The sequence below is a fragment of the Cornus florida genome, unplaced genomic scaffold (assembly GCF_030987335.1).
Source record: "Cornus florida cultivar Cherokee Brave unplaced genomic scaffold, ASM3098733v1 CherokeeBrave_3.0.0_Hap2_Chr03, whole genome shotgun sequence".
Lineage (NCBI taxonomy): Eukaryota > Viridiplantae > Streptophyta > Magnoliopsida > Cornales > Cornaceae > Cornus > Cornus florida.
The window spans coordinates 94,198,120-94,208,616 of record NW_026775573.1 but is presented as its reverse complement, the minus strand read 5'-3'; the positions used below and the strand labels follow the sequence as shown (position 1 = coordinate 94,208,616).

Sequence of the window (10,497 nt, the reverse complement as noted above, 5' to 3'; positions counted from 1 at the left end):
TTGGAGGGTTTCCTCCACAACACACTCAGATTCCACTAAATTAGACAAGCCACCAGTAGCGAGAGAATGAAGAGGAGAAAGATAATGAAGAAATAGAATATAGGGATATTTTGGTCCTTTTAAAAATGTTAGAGTAATAGGTCAAACCCAAATAGTTGGATAATACCCAACTTAATTTTATTGTTATTTTTAAACACGTGTCTTACATTGATTGGTCCACGTAGTCAGGTGGGATGAGTTGGACCCAAATATTGTCCTTTAAATAACCCAAACGCAATTCTACGCCACCTTTTCAGTTTAAGTGTTTTAAAAAGATGTTTGTTGAGCAAAATTAAGAAGAACAAACTATTGCCTTAGTTAACAGATACAGTAGACCTCTCCAACAGCTTCAAGTTCTCTAGCCATGGAGTCCACACCTCCCTCAACCATGTCAGAAACTGGTAAACTACACATAGTTATGTTCCTATGGTTAGCTTTCGGTCACATGCTCCCCTTTCTCGAGGTCTCAAGGCTCGTCGCCCAAAAGGGTCACAAAATCTCCTTCGTGTCTACTCCTCGAAACATCGATCGCCTCCCAAAACTTCCTCCAAACGTAGCTCCTCTCATCAACTTTGTAAAACTTCCTCTACCCCATGTCGAAAATCTCCCCGAAAACGCCGAGTCCACCTCCGACCTACCATACCACATGGTCAAGTACCTCAAGAGAGCCTATGATCTCCTCCAACAGCCATTGACAAGCTTTCTAGAAGCTTCTTCTCCTGATTGGGTTATCTATGACATGATACCTTATTGGGTAGGTGCAATTGCAGCTAAGCTACACATTTCAAGTGCTTTATTCTGTATCTTCATTGCCTCTTCTATGACTTATTTCGGACCAGCTTCATTCTTGCTGGAACCTCCAAACGATTATCCGAAGAAGCCGGAGGACTTCCCCGTCCCGCCCAACTGGGTTCCGTTCAAATCAACGGTTGCTTTTCGACTCTTTGAGATTATTCGAGTTTTCGACGAGGTGGAAGGAGACGGCGAAGGCAGCGTTCCGGGTGTGCATCGGGTAGGAAAGGGTATTGAAGACTGTGATATGATGATTCTCAGAAGTTCTTATGAGTTTGAACCAGAGTGGTTGAGAATTCTTGGAGATATTCACCGGCCAAAGCCGGTTATACCGGTGGGTCAGTTACCGGCGATATCTTATCATGACGATGACGAGGACCCTGCATGAAGGGAAATAAAAGAGTGGCTTGATGAACAGAGTAAAGGGTCAGTGGTTTATGTTGCATTTGGGAGCGAGGCGAAACCGAGTCAAGCTGAACTCACTGAGATAGCTCTAGGGTTGGAGCTATCCGAGTTACCGTTCTTTTGGGTTCTAAGGAAGAGGCGAGGGATGGCCGATACGGAGGTGATTGAGTTGCCGGAAGGTTTGAGGAGAGAACCAGAGGACGTGGATGGGTGTGCACAGGTTGGGCTCCTCAATTTAAGATACTGAGCCATGACTCAGTGGGTGGGTTGTTGACTCACTCGGGTTGGAGTTCGGTGGTGGAGGGAATACAATTTGGGAGAGCTCTTATACTATTGACATTTTTGGCGGAGCAAGGGTTGAATGCTAGGGTTTTGGAAGAGAAGAGGATGGGTTACTCGATACCGAGAGACGAGCGAGACGGGTCATTTATGAGTGACTCAGTGGCTGAGTCACTGAGGTTGGTGATGATAGAGGAAGGAGGGAAGATATTCAGGGACAAGGCCAAGGAGATGAGAGGGCTGTTTGGTGACAGGAATACACAAGACAAGTATGTGGATAATTTGTTAGCTCATTTTCAATGTCACAAAAAAGGGGGACTCAAGAAGGAAATTTAAGTGATCCCAATGTAGGTGTGAGTGAATAAGTTGTTTTCTAGCTATAAATGCATGTAAGAGGAGTCTTTTACTAATTAATTAATGAATAAATGAGAATCAATTTTCTATTCTTATTTGTTGTTTTGGGTTTTTTTTTTTTTTTTTTCTTTTTTGGAGTTTGGCCGGTGTCTTATTTGCTATACACTATAAGGTAAAGTGCAAAAAAAATCCCTCTGAACTATGTTTGAATTTGCAAATAACTTCCTTAAAGTATATTTTGTGTATCATACCTACCTAAACTATCTCATTTAGTTACAAAATGCCCCCAATGCCTTTAACTATTTTTTATTAAATGACCATAATGTATTTTCTTATTGAATTACACTTCATCTTTTTTTTCTTATTGAAATAAATTATGAAAAAAAAATATCATATTAATTTAATGATATTCTCCATTAAATTTGCATAAATTTATTTTTAATTTTTTAAATTAAATGTTTAAAAAAACATCTTAAGTAGAAAATTTAAAACAATTAAAGTAATTTATTAATTCTTCATGAATTTATTTAATAAAAAAGAAGGTATTATTTATTTAACTAATTTATTAATTTTTCATAAATTTATTGAATAAAAAAAGGTATTTTTTATTTAAGTAATTTATTAATTTTACATGAATTTAGTGAATAAAAAAAGAAGGTATTTTTTTATTAGTAATTTATTAATTTTTCATTAATATATTATATATTGTATGAAAAAGAATATATATATTTTTCCAATTTACGATAAATTAATACTAATAATAAAATAAAGGTAAATTGTAACGATACGGATTTATCAACCCAGTGCGTTATTAATGAACCGGAAGTTGACCCGATAACGGACCCGAAATGCAAAAGCAAAAGAAACCAAATGACCTCAAGAGATGTACATCATCCCTAAGGCCCCAAAATGACTCTATATGAAGCCACGGAACTCAAATGAGCCAAACAAATGAAGCAAGAATGTCTAACCCGAAAAGAGATGAACTAACGGCAAAATGGTCATTTCTCACTGAAAAGGGTGCCACCGTACACACCATTGGAAGGACAATGAAAAATGAATAAAATTAGACTCAAGAATCGTCTGATTCTGAGTCTGGGTAGAAAAGATATGAAATTCCAACACCCGATGCGAAAGTTATGAAGCAATGACTTAACATTTTCCAATATTTTCATAATAAACTTTGAAAACAGAAGTGCATAGAAAACGAGATACATATCATTGGCCTCCGGCCTCATCTCATACATGTTAAATACATTGAAAAGAGTGCACTTACGTATACTTTACATATACGAATCAACGAATACAAGTTTAAACAAATAGGGCTACAAAGAGGCATCTTATGTTAACACTTGCATAAAATAAAAACATAGAAACTGTAAGCCATCCAAGGAGCAATGGAATCTTCAAATCCTGAGTCCTGTACCTGAAATATACCCCAGCATCGTAGGGGTGAGTAACATAAAGCTACTCGCAGGAGATGAGTATGCATCGACCTAACATTTTATAATTTTATCACCTTATAATGAAACATGTTAAAGGGGCTCGTGCCACCTAACGTCTATGTCAAAATGAGACCCAGGGAGCATCCTAAGCTACCTAGATCATTTATATCATAATCACATTGTTCATGCAATTCAAACAACATGGAAACATGTTATATAAGGCAACAAGATATAGATTCTCAAAGTCTTCAACTTGAAATCCAAAATACGAAAACAACAAGTGTGGGTCATGCCACCTAACGTCTATGTTCAAAATGAATCTATAAGGTCATTCCTAAACTACATTTGAACATCAAAACACAAATTATGATATCGATGCAATTTAACCAACAATGGAACTTCCAATACAATGCATGAAGCATGCTTTCACAAAGCTACATCTTAAGCTCAAAATAGGAAATCAAATAAGGAACAACAAGTTATGATATCATCTAGTTATCAACTTGAAATGAAATACGAAATCAAACAAAGTGGACACTCGGACGTCACGCCGGATCAGACCGACAACATAGTTACTTTAGGGTTACTAGCCCATGGGTAACATTCCTATGCGCGCACTAGACTATATAGAGGGACAATCCCCCGTACTAGAACCAAGTCCTAGCCGTAGCCAAACAACAACATCCCTAAGTTTCCAAAATTAACAAATTATGCAACAACGTATATATATCAACATATATATACAAGATATCAACTATTTACCAAGCACAATCCAAATTTTGGAAACTTATACAATACATGCTCAAAATTCATAACTACTATGGCATGTAAGATGTCAAATACAAAGTGTGCAATTCCTTACCAATAGCAACAATATATTCAATAAGGAAAAACATATTCTCATGAATATAAAAGTAACAACTATGTTATCCAATGCTCAAAAGTAATCAAGTGAACATACATCAAATCCAAATCCATGATTTAAATATAGAAACAACTTCCAAAATGCAATTAAATCCATGGAGTAATAAAGTAGAATTTAATTAAACATAAATAGTTAAATTCTCTAAATTTCAAATTAATCCAAATAACCTCAATTTAATATATATTGAAATACATGTCATGGTCATCATATATATAACATCAAATGACAAGTTAAGTGATTAAAACACTTAAAACAAAATTAATCAAGCTAATTAATTAATTTCCTCTAGATTTTTAAACAATTCCAAATGCCCTCAATTTAATCTATGTTAGAGAACATGCCAAGGCCTATTTAAATACCACATTACAACTTGATTTAATACTTAATATAACCATGTAAATTAAACTTTCACTAAAGATAAATATTAAATAAAAGTTGTAATTCTTAATCAAATGATCCAAATTTAATATATGTTAACCAACATATCTAAGCATAATTTCCTAGCATGTTATAATTCAAATCAAAGTTATACATCATCATAAATTTTAAATCTTATACAAAGAAATAAAAATTACTAACTTTCTAGATTTGATACAAGGCATACATATATGTTGTATAATCATGGCAATCATGGCAAACACACAATACAACACACAAATAATCCTAAAACATTCCCTACCTTAATTGGAATGAAAATCCCAATTACCACCGAAATGAAATCGCCCCAAATTTTCGGTCCGCAAAACAGATTTTTTAGCTTGCTACCTTCAACTTGTAAAATTCATAAAAAAATTCAGTTTTAACCCAAATTGAATGAATCCAAAGCCCAATGAAAGCTTAAACACTGTAATTTGATAATATCAATTTATTTTAACAAAATATTTTCCCAATTGAAACAGTTTTGAACCATAATTTTGAAACAAATTCTGCCCAGAAAACACATTTTCAGCCTGTAGCTTCCAACTTTGAAAATTCATGAAAAATTCATTTGATATCCAAATTGGGCAAACCTAATTTATTTTGGAAGTAAACATATGAAAGTGTAAAACTGGAAATTTAAGCCATGATCCAATGTCAAAAGGTTAGTGAAATAAATCATCTAAAAATATATTTTCTAGCTGCAATAAAAACAAGCACAGTATATATATATAAGGAAAGTCCTATAGTAATAATCTGATGTATATTTATATATTATATATAAAAAGGAATATATATAGATTATACGTAAGATATATTTCAGTTACCTTTTTAATATTTTAATATTTTTTATTTTTCTCTGTTAAGTTGACTTGGATTGGGAAAAGGATTAGGTTATTTTATTTAGCATATAAATATATAACTATAGATTAGTAAAAGGGGTTAGAAAATAATCACGTAATATATTTTAAAGAGATAAAGAAGGAAAAGAAAAAGGAAGAAGGAAGTTAGGATTTTTATTAAATCCCTAAAGGCAAGTTTTAATTCTTCTCCTCTCCTTTGATTCATACCCTATGCATACTAGATTAATTCTAGGTTTTTTTAAATAAATTAATTGGATTTAATTACATGAATTAATTTAGAAATTAAAGTTCATGTGTTTTAATAATGGGTTTGTGAAGAATTTTTATATTTTAATAAATTGAATTTTTAATGTGTTTTAATAATTGTGTTTAATTATTTTTTTCAAGCCGAAACTATTTGGTGGCTTGCATATTATATATATATATATATATACATATATATATACACACACATTTAAGCATACTTTTACATGATACAATTTGTGTATATTTATTAAGTTAGACGGTGTGTTTGCATTAAACAATTTTTGTGTTAATTTGTTTGTATGCTGGAGCACGCCGAACGAGGAACTCTCCAATAATGCATCAGTTTCTGTATATGTACTAAATTAGATGTTGTGTTGCATTAAATAATTTTTTATAATAATCTAACCATTGTTGGAACACGCGAAACGAGGAAGGAAACATTAGCATCAGTTTTGTTAAGTTAAAATTTCAATCTCATTATGTATCAATCTCATAAAGTTGAAAAAGTGAAGCAATACAAACTAATGGTATGTATCAGTTTTGTTGTTTTTTTAAATTGAAGTCTCATTCTTTCCAAAAGGCCTACACACTACCCGAGGAGGAAAAAAACAACAAGTACAAACTAATATGCTTATGTGTTAGGAATGAATTAGTTATATAAAAATAATAATAACAATTATCGGAATTATTATTTTTATGGGGTATATTAAATGCCTATATTTAGAATTATTATTTTTTTCTGTTTGTTACTCAATTAAATGCAAGTGATGTTTATATGATAGATATCATGTTTACTTGGACTATTTGATAAAAATAATAATAACAATAATAATGCATCTTTATATGGATATGGAAACTTTTATTTGGTTATGATATGGATTAACGCACCATTATGGGATGGGGGCATATTAGGGACGGATTAACTTAAGAGTTAAGTCCTACCTATTTTTAATAAGGGAACGAATTAACCATAGTGTTAAGTCCTACTTATTCATGTTAAGTCAACGGAATAGTTGAATGACATATTATTAAAATAATAATTAGATAGTTTATTTTGATGATTGGATAGGACGGATTTTACATATATAATTATACGTTATGATATGAGCTTAAGTCTCAGAATCAGTGGTTAGGGTGCATATATTGTCAGGTATGTGTAATTAGATATAGTGTAGTTCTGTACCCTGATAGGTCTAGGTATTCATGTCCACTATATGTGCGTTTTACATGTTGCCTACTATTCAGGTTGAGACAACTCTATAGTCTAGTGATGTTCCTTTAGTGTGTGTGTATCTATATATGGACTATGTAGTTATTATTGAATTAATTAGGGTGTGTACGTGTATCGGGTTTCTGTTTGGGATGTAGTAGATTAAAACTTGTTTGTGGGCCTAACCCACCATTATTTTTTAGGTGTTTGTCAGTTCCAGTCTTAGAGATTGTTTGTGCCAAGTAGAGACAGTCATTCACTCTTCCGACTCGATGTAGGACTCTTCTTCATGTTTTAGTTATTAGTTTTATTTCTATTCAGTTATTTCAGTTTGGATATTATTAGGGGTCCACAGTATGGATTCCCGAGTTGTAGTTTAAATAATTACTAGTATCAGAAGATTGGAGGATTTGATTATGTGATTTTTAGTTATTATTTATTAGAGGATTTTTAAATAAGGATTTATTACTTAGTTCCCTTCAGCTTATTATTTATTTATTTATTTATTATTCTTTTTGTATTCAAGTGCTTATTTAAATATTAATTCTTTGATATCACTTGTATCCTGTACTCGGACTTGGTCACCCGTGGCTCTAGAATCGAGGGGTATCACAAGATGATACCAGGATTTTTAGCGAAGAAACCCCAGTTGATAAAATACGTCAACTGTTTGCGTGGGAAAAATCTCGTGGACTGTGTAGTCCAAAGTAAACCGATCCACTATGCTTGAAACAAAGTACACTGAACATTGACTCTGGCTCACACCTTATTGTTCTACTAGGCACCAATTGCTGACAATCCTCTAGCTTTGCGACTCCCCGTCCAAGAGCAACTTGACCTCAGACTTATGCTTGATCTTTGTAGAAGAGTAGCAGGTAGATCAGACAACACTTATTGAATGCTCCAACCCTTTTAAAGTGTGATCCTTTTTACTTCTGTTCTTGAACTTCTGAATTCGATGTAGATCTGATTTTGTCTGATCGATGTAGATGCAACTGCGTGATCACGATCAGAATTCGAACAACACAATACTAAAATCACTATGTGAATATGTGTGTGTTCTAGAAAGACAAATAGAAAAATTTCTAAGATTTTCTAAGACAAAAATTTTCCTAAGGCTTTTAAGAATAATAAATTGATAATGCAAAAGCTGTAAATAAACCTATGTGTATGATAAGGTTTATATAGAGTTTAGAATGTCCTAGTCCCTCTGAAAATATGGAAAAATTCGTGTATAAGACTTGGTACAATTCTAGACCAATTGGGAAACAATTCTGAAACAGGAAATGAAAGTTGGAAACTGATCAGGACTTGTTGAACTAGTTCAGAGGGGTTAAACCGGTTCAAGATTGGTAGAAGTTTTTCGAAGCCAATCTTGAGCATCTTGAACCAGTTCAGAGGGGCTGAACCGATTCAAGTTTGGCAGACTTGAAATCCTTGGTTCATTCAGCCTAAAAACATTATATAGTATGTTCTAAAAAATATGGAAAGTGTAGAATGTGTCCTACCCTGTTTCGAATCCTTCCTAATATGTTGTTCTTACCTTATTTTGAATGATCTCAAATATGGTAACTTTGAACAACCTTTCCATTTTGCATTCGTTGTCGATCCCGATATAGTAACTTCGAGTTACAACTCAATAAGGACTTGTTTTGTTTCCGATAATTGCCAATTACAAAATAATATCTCACAATCTCCCCATTTGGCAATTTTATGACAAAAACCTAAAAATAATTTTCGTAATCTACCCAAAGCAGAAAAAGTAAATTACATTTTTGTTTAAAGGTAAAACACGGAATATTATCACTATTCTCTTCTTTTCTTGGATATACGGCTTGACCGAAATTCCTGCACAAAATCAAACAACAACTACCCGTGAAGTCTAATAAATAAAAATTTATAAAAACTCCCCCTTAAGTAAACATCCAAAAACAAATTTATCTCCCCCTTAACATCACATTTGTTCTTCCCCTTTATGTAACAAATTGGCAAAGCATATAAACTTAGAAATAAAGATAAATAAGAGAATCAGATAAAAGTTTCAAGCATGTCATTAAAGCATATACAAAAATATCCAAAAAAAAATGAACATGTCAAGAGAATGATGTCATGATGCATGAATAAAAGCACAAAAAGTCAGTATCATTATCTAACAAAAAGTCAGAAAATTCATCAACTCTAATCTCCACCACTATCCTCATCAACATCCTCATCTTTATCCCCATCTGAAAAGTCATCCCCATCATCATCTTCTTCTTCATCCTTAGCTATTATAGACAGATTTGGAGGTGCAGGCCTATACACATCCTCATCGAGAACCCTTGACTGCTGTCATCTCATTTGATTCATTTGTAGTTTGAGATCTCGAATCTCAACCATCATCTTGTCAAAAATAGAAGTCTGATGCTGAAGTAGATGAGAATACATGATGTTTGCATCTGCTCCAATGAAATTTCCTTTTGGAGGAAATAGCTGAGTAATTTCTGGAGCGTGTGATGAACCTTCATCAACACCTATCCTAGCCTATCTTACATTTTCTCTTACAGTTTTGGACTTATTCAGAGTACGAGGATCCAACTCAGTCATAATAGGTTGATGATACGCTCTGGGAGGAACCTGAATATTCTTCAACTTGAAGATTTCCATGATTATCAAGGAAAAAGGAGAAGAATACTTACGTGAGTTCTTCTTGTAACAAGCTGGATAGTCTCATTTATAGTAAGAAAATAGAGAACATATGCTCGCTCAAGATTAATCTCATCTTTTTTTTCTAAAATAACCAAGATTAGCCATGGCGAACAGATTGAAGAACGCTGCTTCATCTGTCAGAAATCTCAATGGAATACTGTCTTGATTCAGAGAAGAGTTCGGTACACAAATCTTTGAAACAATTCGGGAAAAATATGGACCCGCGATTGTCAAAGGCAAAGTTTATCCTGTCGACTGTCTAGAAGATCTAGGATAGCTTCAATATCTTTTTCATCCACCATGTAATCAACTCCAAAAAGAAATACAATAAAGTATGAATCTTTGGTATCTCGAATATTCGCATAGAAGTAGCGAACCATATCCGGACAGTAAGTACTCTTTCCAAGCTTTGTGAAGAAAAACCACTTATAGGACATAATGTAATCCACCAATTTTGTCTAGCTGTGTCTTAAAGCTTTTGAAGATTAACATTCCTTTTTGATTTTATAGGACCATCCTTGTAGACAAAAAGATAAGCTTGCCATGCATTGTCATTATAGAAGTGTGATTCTTCAAATTCAATTATGCCAATGCTTGAAATAGACGGATACTTATGGGAGTATTTCTTGAAGCATGTGTATCACTTTGTGTTTCTTGAATGGTTATGCTTGTTTGGGGTCTCTTGGAAGGTTTAGGTTGCTCAACCCCTTTGCTTTTAGCTTCCTTAGACAATTTTGGTGCCATGTTCTTCACAAAATTCTTCAATTTAAAGCTTGTAAACTCTCTTCAGAATTCTATCAAACACTTGGTGTGCAACCCCAAAAGTGTTTTAGA

The 10,497-nt window shown here is 33.4% G+C and overlaps 1 pseudogene; it reads left to right on the top strand.

Moving 5' to 3' along the window:
* Positions 1 to 392: 392 nt before the first annotated feature.
* LOC132298860 (UDP-glycosyltransferase 91A1-like) lies at positions 393 to 2,190 on the top strand (annotated as a pseudogene).
* The last annotated feature ends 8,307 nt before the right edge of the window (positions 2,191 to 10,497 follow it).